Below are 16790 nucleotides of genomic sequence, written 5' to 3' on the forward strand. Positions count from 1 at the left end.
CTATGATTGTCCTCAAACTCCCTTCCTGTTCTGAGAGAGATGCTGGGTCACAGGGCTCCCATTCTTCGGGCTGGCATTTCAGTTCCATCTGGAAGATGAGTAGAGGCAGCCCTGAGGAACCTGCCCAGGGACTCAGAGGCACGGATGATGGCCAGATGTCACTCCTCCATTCCCATTCTTGGACCCTGGCCTGGGGTAGCTCGGCCTCCACCTTCTGTCTTCTCTGCGCAGCACTCACAGCCCTTCATGTTTGCATGTGTGCCTTCTGCTCCCTCTGCCTACATGAAGCCGAACGGAGGGTGCGCTTGGGGTCCTCCTCCCAGTGCAAACCTTCACCTGTGAGACAGACTGCAAAGGGCCGAGGGTAATCTGCAGCTTGGTGATGTGAACCACCAGCCTCATTCTCTAAGCTGAGGCCCTAACCTTTTGTTGTCATGGGCTCCACCAAGAAGCTGAGGATGAATGCTCAGAAATCTCCGCTCTAACCAAGTTCTACACAAATATCCACTGAGATTTTGCATAGATTCTCCAGGGGCCCATGACCACAAGTTCAGATGCCTGAACTCTGGTCCCTCCTCGTGTGTGTGTGGCAGCCTCTTGCAGGGGCTTGGTGCTCACCTGCTCTCTGGAAGATTAACAAAGTCAGGGTGTTGGTTTTTCCAAGGGCTGAGTCACTGCGGTTGGAAGTAGTGAGGGTGACCGGTATGACCCTCCTATCAGGTAGGGAGGACTGAGGGTCCTCAGCCACCCAAGAGGCTCCTGAAGAGGGCGCCCTGAGGTGCCGGCGTGCTGGACATGATCATTTATTCGGAGAATCTGACCAAATATGTCATTATATTACATGTCAGAACATTATACTCAGCACATTCTTGGCAAAAGCGTTCACTTCTTTAAGACTATTTTCCTCACACTATTGAGCTCTCAAGCAAGTTGAGTTTGCCATTGATACTGTTTGCTGGATGATAATTAAGGATGACTTACTACATTGTTCCCCAAACCTAGTGAGCCATCAGAACCACCTGGGAAGCTGATACAGACTATTCAGCCCCATGCCAAACTTATTGAACTTGGATCTTCTTTGGAGAGACCCAAAAAACTGTATTTTTAAAATAAGTGTCATCAGTGAACCTAATGATTAACTAAGATTAGGAAACAAGGACTCAACATTGAGTAACATTTAACTTTCCTAAAGAAGGTTTGTTTTTTTTGGTTTTTGTTTTTTTTGAGACACGGTCTCACTCTGTCACCCAGGCTGGAGTACAGTGGCACGATCATGACTCGTCGCAAGCTCAGGTCCAACCTCCTGGGCTCAAGTGATCCTCAGCCTCAGCCTCTCAAGCAGCTGGGACTACAGGCGCACACCACCATGTCCGGCTAATTTTTTTTTTTTTTGAGACGGAGTTTTGCTCTTGTTGCCCAAGCTGGAGTGCAATGGTGCCATCTAGGCTCACTGCAACCTCCGCCTTCCAGGTACAAACGATTCTCCTGTCTCAGCCTCGCAATTAGCTCAGATTACAGGCATACACCACCACACCTGGCTAATTTTTTTGTATTTAGTAGAGACGGGGTTTCACCATGTTAGGCAGGCTGGTTTCAAACTCCTGACCTAAGGTGATCCACCCACCTCAGCCTCCCAAAATGCTGGGATTACAGGGTGGCACCTGGCCAGCTACTTTTTTTTTTTTTTTTTTTTTTTTTTTTTTAATTTTGTAGAGACAGGTCTTCCTATGTTGCCCAGATTGGTCTCAAACTCCCGGGCTCAAGTGGTCCTCCAGCCTTGGCCTCCCAAAGTGCTGGGATGACAGGCATGAGCCACTAAGTCTGGCCTAATAAAATTGTTTGAGAAATCAAATAATTGATGTTATATCCCCAAAGTTTTTAAAATATATTTATTAGTTTGATCACTGTTCTCTGACAATTTAAGGCAGCTTTGAGAGGTACATGAAGCACAGTAAGTTTTTTTTTTTTTTTTTAACTGAAGCTAAAGAAATGAGGCAAAGTAGATTGAAATAGGCATTAAACTAAAACTGCCTGGTAACCTCACACATCAAGTTTCATTGGAGCAATCCCACTCTTTTATATTTCTGTCTCACTCCCCCCCTCTCTTTTTCCATTAAGTGGTTTTGAGGTCATCTCAAGTGAGGCCATTTCATCAAACTAGCCTTTATAACAAAGTACTTTAAGAGGACCAGGGTGAAGCTACTCACTCCGTTTTTAAGGTCAGTGATCACAGCAGCCCTGACCCTTATAGTCTAGTGTGGAGGTGGTGGGTGGAGTGGGGGAGACAGATAGTAAACAAATCACCATAAAAATAAATGAGACAACATCAGGGTGTGTTTAGGACTGAGACAAAAATGCAGAAGGGTGCTGTGCTGGAGAGTGCCCTGGGCGCCCTGGGATCAGATGGTCAGAGAAGGCCTCTGAGGAGATAGCTTCTGTGTGGAGCCCTGCAGGGCATGGGGCCCAGCTGGGTGACCCTCGGGGCAGAGCATTTTAGTCAGAGGGAAGCTAGCGCAAGGGCCCAAAGGCAGGGTTGTGTTTGGGGTATGGGAGGAACAGGAAGAACATCTGTGAGTTGGCAACTAATGGCCTTTTCCCCCAGCTGGGTAAAAAGTATTACCAAAAACCCAGTGTATCTGGAATACTGTAGCGAGTGCTACTGTCACATCCCAGGCCACCACCTGTGGATTTTTGTTTGTCCTTGAGAGGTCTTTGCCCTTCTTCCTCCCTCTGTACTTTTCCCCTGATGGGTGCTCCTCTTTGATGGCATCTCCAAAGCTTCACCTCATCACCTTTTCTTAGTCCTTTTCCTCTTGCTGCCATAGTACAAAAGCCTATACCACTGAGCAGAATGCCACCTCCTCCAGGAAGCCTTTCTCAGTCCCAGGCAGCATGAACCAGCAGGAAGCATCTTTGCTCCGGTCTCCCACAGCACTCCGCGAGTATTTCTCCAGCAGCTCTTGCTTCTCTCTACCCTGAACTGTATGGCATGTCTTGCAAACACCTCTCATCCCAGTACCTCAGACAGCCTCAGGAATGGGATCTGGGCTTTATTCTTCACTGTGTCCCACCTACGCTGGGTCCGCATGGACATCTGCAAATTATAGGGCTTATTGGCTGTTCACAGGCAGTTCCTGAAGCCAGTGTCATGGAGCAGCTGAGCTTAGCTCACCCTGGGTTAGGTGCTTGGGAGGGATGAGAAGGACAAGGCACAGCTGTTGCTCTTAAGAAGCTTAGAAATCTCTGGTGGTGGGGGCAGGCAGGCAGGCAAGGCTAGCACGCTTACAGTACCAGTGTGGGGCAGTGGTCGCCAGACTGAGGCAGGAGGGGCACACCACAGAGCACTTGACGGCCACGGGGACCCAGCAGGAAGAAAGCACAAGAAATTCTATTTTGTTGTATTAGTGATCTGAAAAATTAGAAATAAAAATTATTTTACCATTTTTGCCATCTGGATGGTCCTCAGCACCTCTCTCTGTCCATTGTGAGCCAGCCATGGTCTAACATCTTTCATCCCCAAGGAGACGTGGCATTCGTAATGCTGAGGCCTCGAGGATGGCATCCTTACTCGTACACTCACCCGCAGTGAGTCACCTCACACTACAGTTTACGTGCTACAGGATGTTATGGACATGACTAATTTTATAAAGACAGGACTTTAAGAAATTTTTTAAAACTTTTTTCTTTCCCATTAACTTTTACAGAAGTCACAAGATCTTTATAGCAGAATCTTTACATTATTTTGTAAATGAAATGGTGGGGGTAGGGGTGGCCATGACAATCTTTTGTACCACATAAAGGTTTTTGGATTGCTCATGACAGTGTATAAATGAATTGTTGGACTTAAAGATGAATTATGCACTTTCTTTGAAAAACAATTTTTAAAAATCTTGATTGTCCTAAATTTGCTGACCTTTCCTATAGGAAGTGGTTCACTAGTATGCTACTATAAGTATTTTTAAAATTAGTACTTTCAAGATATGGGTGATTTTATTTATTTATTTATTTATTTATTTATTTATTTTTGAGACACACTTGTGCTCTTGTCGCCCAGGCTGGAGTGCAGTGGCGGATCTCGGCTCACCGCAACCTCTGCCTTCCGGGTTCAAGTGATTCTCCTGCCTCAGCCTCCCAAGTAGCTGAGATTACAGGCATGTGCCACAACGCCCAGCTAACTTTGTATTTTTAGTAGAGATGGAGTTTCTTCATGTTGGTCAGGCTGGTCTTGAACTTGTGACCTCAAGTGATCCGCCCACCTCAGCCTCCCAAAGTGCTGGGATTACAGGCATGAGCCACCATGCCTGGTCAGGTGATGTTTTTTAACAAGAGAAAGAAGTGCCGTTATAACACCTGTGACTGCTGCTAGAAAGAGAATATATGAGCATCTCGAAATGTTGCATCATGATGTGATTTGTGGCCAAAAATTATATTAGGTATTATTTATTTTAAAACTCCCACATCTGCACACAAAAGGATAATAAAAAAAGACTGAACTGTACACACATAAATTTCACAACTTAAATGAAATGGATTTATTCCTTGAAAAGCACAAACCACTGAAACTCACCAAATAGGAAATAGATAATCTGAATAGCCCTATAACTATTAAGGAAATTAAATTACTAACTAAAAACCAAAAAAAGAAGTCTCCAATCCCAGGTGATCTCCCCAGAGAATTCTATCAAATGTTCAAAAAAGAAGTAACACCAAGTTCTACTCAATGTCTTTCAGAAAATCGCAGTCTCTTTCAGAGGTAACACTTCTCAATTCATTTTATGATACACAACCATTTTATGATACAATTCATTATGATACACAAACCAGAGACAGTATGAAAAAATAAATCCAAAGATCAATATCCCTCATTAGTGCTGATACAAAAATCCTCAGCAAAATATTAGCAAATATAATTCAGCAATATATAAAAAGAATTATATACTATAATCAAGAACAGTGTATTTCAGGATGCAGGGCTGGTCCAATCTAAGACCCAGACTAAGGCAAGGATGTCTATTCTCTTAACTCTTATACAGTATAGTAGAGTTGAAGTTCTAGCTTGTACAATAAGGCAAGAAAACACAAACAGATCAGAAAGAAAGAAAGAAAGAAAGAACAAAAATAAAAAACCTATCCCTATTTGCAAGTGCTATGATTGTCTATGTAGGAAATTGAAAAAAAAATACAAAAAGTTTCTAAAACTAATAAACAAGTTCAGCAAACTCATAGGATACAAGATAGACATACAAAAGTCAAGTGTGTTTCTATATATTGGCAATGAATACATGAATACTAAAATTAAAAATATGATACCATTTACAATTGCCAAAAAAAGAAAAAGAAAAAGTACTTTGGTCCAAATCTAACAAAACATGTACATGATTTGTATGCTGAAAACTACAAAATACTAATGATGAAAGAAGGTCTAAATGAATGGAAAGACATACCATATTTATAGATTAGAAGACTTGGCAGGGCAGCGGTAATCCTGTAATCTCAGTACTTTGGGAGGCTGAGGCTGGAGGATCACTTGAGCCCAGGAGATCAAGACCAGCCTGGACAACATACAGAGACCTCCATCTCTACAAAAAATACATATATTTTAAATTAGCTGGGCATGGTGGCATGTGCCTGTATTCCCAGCTGCTCTGGAGGCTGAGGTAGGAGGATTCCTTGAGCCTGGGAGGTCAAGGCTGCAGTGAGCGGTGATTGTGCCACTGCACTCCAGCCTGGGCAACAGAACAAGTCCTTGCCTCAAAAAATAAAATAAAATAATGTAAAAAATAGAAGACTCAACATAGCAGAGATGACAATGCCAAAATTGATATATAAGATTAATGCAATTCCTATCAAAATCCCAGCAACATTGTTTATATATCTAGACAAGATTATTCTAAAATTAACATAGTCGGCAGGCCAAGGTGGGAGGATCATTTGAAGCCAGGAGTTTGAGACCAGCTTGGGCAACTTTGTAAGACCCCCATCTCTACAAATTTTTTTTAAAACTTAGCTTACCATGTTGGCACATGCCTGCAGTCCCAGCTCCTCGGGAGGCTGAAGGAGGAGAATCACTGAGCCTGAGTGTTTGAGGCTGCACTGAGCTATAATCATGAAGCTGTACTCCAGCCTGAGTAACAGAGCAAGATGCCATCTTAAAAGAAAAATTAAAATTATATAGAAAAGTAAACAAAGCTGAAAAAGTTAAGACTATTGAAAAATAAAAATAAAGTAAAAGTAATCACTCTACCCAATTTTGAGACTTATAACTATAGTAATCGAGACTGTGGTTTTGGTGAAGGGATGGTCACAGAGATTAATGGAACAGAATAGACAACTGAAAAACAGACCTACACAGATATGTCCAACTGATATTTAGAAAGGTGTAAAAGCTATTCAATAGAAGGATAGGCTTTTCAACAAGTGGTGCTGGGACAACTGGATAAACATAGCTATCAACAAAAAGCAAACAAATCTCTACCTGGAACTCATATCTCATACAAAATTTAACTTAAAAATCAATCACAGACTTAAATGTAAAGTGTAATTGTTCAGGAAAAAAATAGAAGAATATATTCAGGATCCATGACTAGGCGAAGAGTTCTTAGACTTGACATTTAAAACACAACCCATACAAGGAAAAACTGATTAACTGGACTTTATCAATATGAAAAAGTGCCCTGTGAAAGACTGTTGTGTGTTGAAACAGTACCTTGCTTCTCAGGATAATAAAATACCTTCTAAAATGAATGTTGATAAACTACTCTAGAGCAGTGGATCTTTTAAGTACCCATTTTGCAGACCAACCCTTAGTGTAGTGTCCAACACCCAGCAGGCACTCCACAAAATGTCAGTGGAACTGAATGGCTTGTCTCCACCATACGCTGAAGGTTCTCTGTAGCCGAATGGAGGGTGAGAGGACCTAAGGAAGAACATACAATGAAAGCTACAGGTACATGCCTTTTACATTTTCTCTCCTCCTTTTCCTCCTCTTTCTCGTCTCCCTTTATCTTCACCTTTCTCCCATTCCTCCTTCCCTCATCACACCTCAGAAGATCACGGAGCATGGGAGTTTGAAGTAAGGAGCACAGGAAATGAAGATTGAAATGTGCATGTATGCTCAGCTCACAGCCACCAGATGGCAGGAGGAGATCAGGAAATTCAGGCAAAGCCCTTCTGCTCCACCTTAAAGAAACCACAACCTGCCAGCACCTGGCCAGCTTGCTTTTCTGGGTAAGGGATTATGTACAGAAACAGTTTTTTGTTTTTGCAGAACTCCCTGTAAAGCAATACCAGGTGCTGGCCAAAGCAAGTAGATGCTGTGTAGTCTGATAGTGAAGGTACCCGTAGGAAGGGACACTGTGTTTCTGCTTCTCCTTCCCTCTGCCTTTTCTTTCTGCATCTGCAAAATAGGGGTTCTGGTTGTGACCTGCCTCACTGTGATAAGGCCGCTGAGAGAGAAAATGAGTAAAGTGCCCTGGGTGCCACAGATGACAGATGTTTTTCTAGGAAGAATGGCATCAGTGCACCATGTGTGTCTGACCACCACCCCCCACAAGGAACACACGAAGTGCCCTGGTACTGTGGGGGCTGTGAACCTTGGGGTGATCTCTAAACATGCTTCCAATCCTGATGTCATTCTCTAGCTAAGTAAGACAATGACACCCACTGAGTTACACTCACCAGAAAAAGTTGCCCCATGACAGGTACCAGAGGCAATGGAGAAAGAGATTTTCTTGGTAAGAATGGTTCTGGGAGGGGCATATTTGGAGCCAGGAGCTGTAGGTGAGATTTCAGCCTTGCTCTAACCAAGCCTGACCCTCCAGCCTCGCTCTCCCACCTGCAAATGAGAGTGATGCCTGTGCCTTAGCAGAGATGATGTGGAAGCATTCATTCTGGCCTGAATAGACTTGGTAAGTACATCATGTGTGGAAGTTAGAGATGTTTCCTCCTCATCCTTCATGTTGAATTCCACCCTTTTCTGAGGATGTCTGAGTGTCTCCACTAAGAAGAGGTGGAGTCCACAGGCTGAGAGGTGCCTCACTGTACTAGAGGCATGCCACGTGGGTGCTGTCTCAGGCCAGCAGGTTGACCAGTTTTGGCTTCTTTCTCCTTCCAGTGGGTTACTTCATCCTGTTTTACACATATCATGGTTATTTCTTGGCATACTAAGCTGTGAGATGAGCAATGTAACTGGGGTCAATGTATGTTTTCATTTTAATCAGGAAATTCTTAAGACTTCACCAAAGGTCTTTCTGTTTCCATACTGTCCCTCCAAATGGCTCACACACGGCAGATAGGAGGTAAGAATAATAATAATTTAAAAATGGTAGGAGATGCTACAGTTACTAGGATGAAAGCCCTTGGAGCAGGTGGCAGAGTGCTCAGGCCTCAAATGGGAGTCAAGGGATCTGGTTCTCCAGGTGCAGTCAGGGACAGCCTCAGACTGGCCTTTGGGAAAACCAGAAAACCTGACCTGAAAGCAAGCCCTTCTTCAATGGCAATGTTTTCTGGAATGGGCACTTGGAGAAAGTTTGGTGGTTCAAAGGAAAGGAACCTAAGGAACAGAATGAAAGTGAAGGCATGTCATTGGTACAAAACAACTTTGCAACAAGGGAGGCACTGGTGGAGGCACCTTCTAGAAGTATACTGGAAGCCTGAAGAAGGCTACAGTCCAACGCACAGCCCAGCTGCTGGCTCGCCGCACAACTTGCTGGGCCCCGCCATGTGGCTGAATGCACACAGGGATACCCTGACACTGGCCATTTTGCAAGGATCCAGGGGACAACGGCAGCTGGCAGCAGCAGGAGTGGGGATCCCACAACAAGGGGATTAATGATGATCCACAGGGACCCCTGTGGAGAGATGTCAAACAGCATCTGCAGATGATTCTAGCAAGTACGACAGTAACCAGAGGTATTAGGAGTATTAGGATAACATGTGGCTCAGGTTGCAGAGTGGACCAATCCACCCTAGTTAATTGCAGGGTTCACTAAGGCAAAACAATGGTGCAAAGAGCACTGAGGCTTTCCTGGACAAGACCCAGTTTCACCTCCCAAGATTGTTCTGAACATCATCCCTTCAGGAGAAAGATGCTCCAACCTTGCGTCTCATCCCTGACGTGAATCCCTTTTCAGTAACTATTCAATTTTTTTAAACTATGCAAGATTAGAATAGGGTGATGATGGTGGTTATCAAACTCAGAATAAATATTAAGCTTTATTATATAGCTCATCTCCTTTTTAAAAGGGATATTTTTCCCCAATAGGAATCTTTCCTGTGACAACAGTTATAGGTCAAGGAAAGCAGAACCACAAAGACATTAAGCCCATTCTTTATTAGGGCAGAATTTCCTTGCTGATGCAAAAGTGCTGGCATTTTTTCCTTAGCCTCATCCCCAAAGAAAAGGAAGCCAGGGGTATGGGCATAGGCTAATCAGCAGTCAGGAAAAAAAAAGAGCCATTGCTAGTTTTGCCCAACTTTCGTGCACAACATAGCCCTTTTTATTTTTTATTTTTTATTTTTTTTTAGTATTATTATTATTTTTGAGACGGAGGCTTGCTCTGTAGCCCGGGCTGGAGTGCAGTGGCTGGATCTCAACTCACTGCAAGCTCTGCCTCCCGGGTTTACGCCATTCTCCTGCCTCAGCCTCCGGAGTAGCTGGGACTACAGGCGCCCGCCACCTCGCCCGGCTAGTTTTTTGTATTTTTAGTAGAGACGGGGTTTCACCGTGTTAGCCAAGATGGTCTCCATCTCCTGACCTCGTGATCCGCCGGTCTCAGCCTCCCAAAGTGCTGGGATTACAGGCTTGAGCCACCGCGCCCGGCCAAGATAGCCCTTTTTAATGTCAGATGGCTTCAAGGCCTCTCCCATGATTACTATTACCCATTGATTGAGAAAAATTCTAATGATAAATATTTATAAGGCATATAAATACCATTCAAAAATAGTAGCACATGGTTGCATGAGGTACAGTTTCTCAATCTCAGGCAATGTTTGGAGGCCACTGGCAGAGCTGTTGTAACAGCTCCAGGAAACCCAGAAGGCAAAAAGGCTAAGACACATCCCTTCCTGAAGAACTCCACCATCTAGTTTTTAAAGAATGGGCCTATATAGGGCTTAGCTTCACAGCCTTGACATTAGCACTGCGCTGGGCAGACAGGGACCTGGCACTTGACAGAATGCCTTCCCCTCAGGGTCCCTCTGGAAGTGTTCACTGCTAAATAACTGAGGACTACTGAGGAGAGGGGAGGGGAAGAAATGGGAGGCAGTTACCATAATAAAAATGGCAGCCTGATAGGCCAGCAGCTGCTGCAATGAGCCCCCAACCCCCTACCTGAGGGGAGCCAGACCGGACAAAAGCAAGATGATGGACCCATTCTTACCTTAGGACCTCGACTCCTGACATTCGCATAGCCTGCTATGTAGAGAGCTGAGGACAGTTCACCCCTCTGCACCCCCACACCACATCAGGGTAAAGGCCAGACCACCTGTGGTCAAATGCCGTCTCAGGACCCCAGAACTTCAAACAGGAGAGGAGCAGGTGGCTGTGAGTGGTTCCATGGCTGAGGTCTTCCTTCAGAACCTCTCCAAGGCCCAGCTGGCTAGAGAGATGCAAGCCTTGTAAGATAGGAACTTAGCCTGAAGCCATCGACTGGGCTGTCTATTACAGGGTCATTCCAGCACTTTGAAAAACAGATTTCGCTTCTCTACCTAGAAATTAGTCCTATCTTGGATACCTTAGAGGGAAATGGTAAAGAAAAAAATTAATCAGTGACCTGATCCTCCAAGCCCAGCCAGTGATCAGATTTTGGTTGGGGGTGAGGGCAGTCTGTTTCCCACCCGCTGCCCTCCAGGAAGAGCTCTAGAAGTCCCAGGCTTCTTTTTGGGAGGGCAAGGGTTGCCATGTGAGTGCTAGAAGGTACCCTGGCTAAGCACAGAAGAACACAAGAAAAATTTTATATCTTATGCTCAAGTGAGGGGTAAAGTGGTAACTATAGGAAGGAAAAAGCTAATTGGGGCAGATTATAATAAATCACAGATCACCAGGAAGTTTGGACCCACAGCTGGATGCAGGTAAAGAAAATGAGATCTTCCCAAAGAACATCTCTGAAACACTCTGACAAAAACTAACAAGAACCAGTTGCCTTATGGCAATGCCAATTCAGCAGAAATGAGGATCTCCCAGAGCAGTAGATTTTCTATGATTAGAAGTCAAATGAGTCCAATAACCTAATTATAGTATTTTTCTCTCCTCTTTCACACTCAGGAGCACTTGGCATCCTTTATCAGGGCCATGATTACATTAGGTACCTGCAAAAAGCTTTGATAAAAATAATCTGATTTTCTATAGCTCTGATGATTTGCTGATTTGGTAAAAGGTCAGAGCCTGCTACCAATGGCACCCTCTGTGGTCAGGGACTATGGCTTAACTACCAACTGTTTCTTGTGCCCTGTGATATAATAGATATGGGAAGAGTCCAGGGATTAAACCTTCCTTCCTCCCTCCCTCCCTTCCTTCATTCTACATTTATTGAGTGCCTGCTATGTGCTGAGTATACAAAGACCAGTTAGACACAATGCCTGGCTCCAATAAGCTTCCAGTCTAGTGAGAAAACAACCCTTGCTAAAAAATCAGCTAAGTTCAAAGGTTAGAAATAGCTAGACCATGAAGAAATAGTGAACATCCACAAACACGTAAACAAGGGAAAACACAACAGCTTTGTGGAATTTTACCTGTCAGTGATACGGGCCAGAAGTGTTGCTTGTAAATTGGCGCATACAGAAGGTGCTGGGTAAATGCTTGTTGAAGAAATTCATTAACATAGTCACAGAAGCACACTAGAAAGTGTGTCTGAGATTCTCTAGTTCAGCACTTTCATTTATAAAAGAGGAAATTGAAACTCAGGAAGGTCAAATGTGTTGGGTGAGCCAAGGATGAAGCAGGGTAAAGCAGCCACATCTCCTGGTTCCTGTGCCCTTTCTTCCACATTGATTCCTGACCTGGGCAACCTGGGCAACCTAGGCCTTCAACATGTGCTTTTCTGAAAAGGGACTAGGAGACAGACTTTACCCTCTAGTAGCTCAGAGTAAGAGAGGAAAGATCCCACTGCAAAAGGACTTATAGAAGTAAATGAGGCTGAGGCTGTGAGAGAAGGAAGTGGGCTTCTCATCATTCAACAAAACAGAATAAACAGTTAAAGGTGGCTGGGCGCAGTGGCTCACACCTGTAATCCCAGCACTTTGGGAGGCTGAGGCAAGCAGGTCACCTGAGGTCAGAAGTTCGAGACCAGCCAGGCCAATATGGCAAAACCCCATCTCTATTTAAAATACAAAAAATTAGCCAGCGTGGTGGCGCACGCCTGTAATTCTAGCTACTTGGGAGGCTGAGGCAGGAAAATCGCTTGAACTCGGGAGGTGGAGGGTGCAGTGAGCCAAGATCATGCCACTGCCCTCCAGCCTGGGCTACAGAGCAAGACTCCATCTCAAAAAACAAACAAACAAACCAACAAACAAGCAAACAAAAAACAGTTAAAGGAGTATCTAAGAAAAATCATTTCTAACAGAAGAATTGTGATTCTACTGGGCTAGTGCAGCATGACCCTCCTGCAACGTTTCCTTGGATGGTAAACTTCGTTAGTTAAAGTAGAGCGTCTGTGAGGCCAGAGCCAGGGCCTGGTCCCCAGTGAGGGGCTCATGTGGGCCAGCAGCAACATTCCTCCAGCCTGGCCAGCTGTCTTCCAGGTGAGAATGAGGGGAAGCGGGGTGCAGGGATGGAGACTGTAGCAGCGTGGGGAGAGTGCGGTCTTTACAGTCAGCCAGGCCTGGGTTCACGTCTCAGCTCTGCCAGCACCTCAGCTGGGAAATCTCAGGCCTGTGGCCAGGCTTCAATCTCCTCATTTATATAACGGGGAGAAAATTATCTCCTTTATAGGGGTGATTTTATAATCCTTTATATTATGGTTTTTATGATGATTAAATATATATATCCAGAAGATTCTAGTATAGGCACTACTTCTTAGTAGGTATGCAATAAATCTTTGTTAAATCTAATTGTTTAAATCCATCATCACTAAAAGAAGAAAACACAAAAATTAAACAGTCCAACAATTCCAATGTGGCCAAGCAGATACTCACACGGTGCTGTGGAGAGTATAAACCCTACAGCCACTTTGGAGAACAATCTGGCCTTGAGTGATATGGAAGATGCACAGGGCTATTACCCAGGAATTGTTCTATTAAGTATATACTAAACTCGGGCCAGGCATGGTGGCTCACACTTGTAATCTCAGCACTTTGAGAGACTGAGGCATGAGGATCACTTAGAGCCAGGAGTTCGAGACCAGCCTGGGCAACATATTAAGGCTCCATCTCTACAAAATTAAAAATAAATAAATAAATAAAAGCATATATTAAGCTCATGCACATGTGCCCAGGAATGTTTAGAACAACAATGTTTGCAATTGCCCTAAACTGGAAATAACCCAATTAGCCATCAACATTAGAATAGATCGACAAAGTAACTATTATAGATTAGAGATAGAAAACTATTCCTATAATGAACTATCATATGGCCATGAAAATGAATGAACTACAGCAACACACAGCAATATAGGTGAATCTCACGACATAATATTGAGAAGCATCAGCAAGACACAAAAGAACATATGCAGTGTGATCCCATTCATTTGAAGATCAAAAACAGGAAAAAAAATGAGATTACAGTGTTTAGGGATGCAAACACAGCAAGCTATAAAGAAAAGCAAAGAAATGATTACCACAAAAGTTAGGAAAATCATTACTTTTAGGGAGAGAGAAGAGGGGTTTGTTGTTTAATTGGAAACAGGGTCTTGCTGTGTTGCCCAGGCTGGTGCAGTGGCACCATCACGGCTCACTGCAACCTTGAACTCTTGGGCTTAAGTGATACTCCTAACCTGGCCTCTCAAAGTGCTGGGATTACAGGTGTGAGCCACTGCACCGAGTTGAGAGGATGGTTTTGATGGGGAAGGGCACTCCAGGGATTTATAGGGGACTAGTAATGTTCTATTTCCTGATCTGGGTGATAGTTACACTTGGTTGTTCTCTTTATAATAATTCATTAAACTGTACTGTTAACATAAATGTTTTTCAGTTTTCTATATGTGTATTTCTTTTCCTCTTTTTTTTTTTCTGAGACGGAGTCTTGCTCTGTCATCCAGGCTGGAGTGCGGTGATGCAACCTCTGCTCACTGCAACCTCTGCCTCCCAGGTTCAAGCAATTCTCCCACCTCAGGCTCCTGGGTAGCTGGGCTTACAGGTGCCCATCACCATGCCCAGCTAATTTTTGTATTTTTAGTAGAGACAGGGGTCACCATGTTGGCCAGGTTGGTCTTGAACTCCTGACCTCAAGTGATCCACCGACCTCAGCCTCCCAAAGTGCTGGGATTATAGGCATGAGCCACTGAGCCAGGCCTATATGCATATTTCTTGATAAAAAGTGAAAAAAACATGTATATGCTGAAGAAGGAGACAGAAGTACCATCCTCATAGATGTGGGACAAGTAAAAAATATAAGTGTTTTATAAAATATGTGTTTCATTTTGGATAAGTTGAAAGATGCATGGTTAATAAACATTTTTTACATATGAGAGAATGAAGTAGCACTAGGTAGGATATTAAAGAGTTCTAGACAGAATTTTCCAAGCCATCTAACATTTTCATCTTCTGAGTATTTCTTGAATGCAGAAATTAAGCAACATGACATATGAATTTTGACCTGGTCTAATTCCAATATTAATATGACCTATGAATTTTGACCTGGTCTAATTCCAATATTAATGTACAACAATTGTGAAAAAGTGGAGAGGGACTAACTGAAAACATGTACAGACAAACTAGTTTTTATACTTTTGTGAAAGGAATGCAATTCTCATTGTTCACTTGGGGATCAATTAGTTTGACAACAATAATTTTTTTATAATATCAAGTTTATAAGAGGGAAATGGGTCAAAATGGCTGCCTCTTTTGGACTGGGCCGCATGGAATTCTTCTGCCAGGAGTTTTCTTCAGATCTGATTATTTAGCAAGTAAAGAAACCTGATTTTGCCACATGACCCAGAGTTATCAGATCTGGGGGACTGCTGGCAGTGGTTTCTGAGGCCACTGACATTTCCCGTAGCCCTATTCTGCTGCCCATCCACTGAAGAAAGGCGAGCCTGTGCAGGCCACAGCCTCTCTGGTTCCCAGGCTCCACATAGGTCACATGGACCCTACTGGTCATGGTTGTCATGACAACCCACTCCCTCTTCAATAAGACGTTAATATTTTCATGGCACAAGTGAAAAGAAAGGGCCAAGCTCAAACCTCATCTTTTTACCAGATGGCAATATCCCCAGAAACTCCAAGAGGGGTTTCACTTTCCACAGAGAATAGGAAGGCCTGGCCGAAAGGGACCAGATTTGGTCAAGTTCCCTAAATAAGACCGCAGGGATTGTGTTTGTTTATGGAATTACTCACTTGGCTTCATTATTTGTTTCCAAAATACAGATTTTATAAAAGTCATTTTAAGTGTAAAAAAAAACCCCTTCAGATTATACATCTGAGAAGTGAAGTTGCAAAAGGACTCTTGATACTGTGTGAATGTGTGAGGTTCAGATGTTATGCTTTCATAAAATAACTTGTGTTTGAAGGCCTGGAGACTTCCTCCTCACAGATGTCTCACTTAGTGATTTTGTCACCTATTTTGGTGGCTTCAGCTGTCTCTCCAGAAATGAGCACAAGGAGCCCCTAAGGAGACACAGATATGGGATATTAAAGGAATGTGAACTATGCCAGGGAGTGGGAAAGGAGTGGAAGTAAGCCTTTCTGACACGTGGAGCAGAGCTGCTCTCTAAGGAAAGTGAATCTGACCTCCAGCCAAAACCATTTCTCTGGTGAAAACTCCAATGGTCTCAGGCCAGATGACTTGGACACCATCTCTTGGAGTGGGAAGACAAAGCCTCATAAGCTTGTCCCACTAACACCATTAGGACCCCTTCTCTGAGAGACCACCAAGTAGGGCTCAACCAGGACCTGAACTGAGAGAAAATTTCCTCCAACAAAGGAAAAATTTTCTTCTGAGACAGTTTAACCATCGCTAATGGATAGCATTCAGACTCAAATACACTATCTGTATAGTGGCTGTGGTAGCTTGACTTGGTACTTTTCTTTCACTTTTTCTTTCTTTGTCTACAGGTAAACAGAGCCCAATACAGCTGGAGAAATGAGAGCAAAGGGTTCCCCATCGGTCCATGGGACTTGCCTTTCTCCCATACTCACAGTCTTCCACGGGTGCCACTGTCTTCTGACAGGGGCAGGAGAGGCCTTGCAAGGCTGAGGATTGTCGTTTAACTCCATTTCTTTGTTTCTTTGCTTCATTCTGTGCCCCTGCTATTAGTTGATGTTCTTGTTGACTCCCTACTGGGTTATTTACACTGTCAACCAGGGTCATTTACACTGTCCTAATATCAGGACCTACAGTATTTTCTACATCACTGGAGCCTTTGCCTTCCCTGGGCACTCTACGTGTGTCCTCACCTAGAGGTTTATAGGTTTATTATAAAGAATATTACAAAGGATACAGAAGAAGAGATATAGAGGGCAAGGTATAAGGGAAGGGGCTTGGAGGTTCCATGCCCTCCTGGGTACACCACCCTGAAGGAACCTCCTTCTGGTCAGCTTTCTGGTAGTTCCTTTACTTAGCAGTTTTTTATGCCAACATTTGCTGTCATGTGCGCACAGGCCTCATAACTTGCTAGCTTGAAAATTTTAGACTGATG

The 16790-nt window shown here is 43.7% G+C and overlaps 1 long non-coding RNA gene across 2 annotated transcripts; it reads right to left on the reverse strand.

The window, feature by feature from the left end:
• Positions 1-1929: 1929 nt before the first annotated feature.
• Positions 1930-16491, reverse strand: LOC119625219 (uncharacterized). Of its 2 annotated transcripts, XR_012095024.1 has the most exons (3): positions 6802-16491; positions 6013-6148; positions 1930-3409 (listed from the first exon to the last, which is right to left on the reverse strand). It is a non-coding gene; the product is annotated as an uncharacterized lncRNA (long non-coding RNA). The 2 variants fall into 2 exon arrangements; XR_005241316.2 differs by having other exon boundaries at positions 6013-16491.
• Positions 16492-16790: the final 299 nt, after the last annotated feature.

Source organism: Chlorocebus sabaeus, chromosome 13, assembly GCF_047675955.1.
Source record: "Chlorocebus sabaeus isolate Y175 chromosome 13, mChlSab1.0.hap1, whole genome shotgun sequence".
Taxonomy (NCBI): domain Eukaryota; kingdom Metazoa; phylum Chordata; class Mammalia; order Primates; family Cercopithecidae; genus Chlorocebus; species Chlorocebus sabaeus.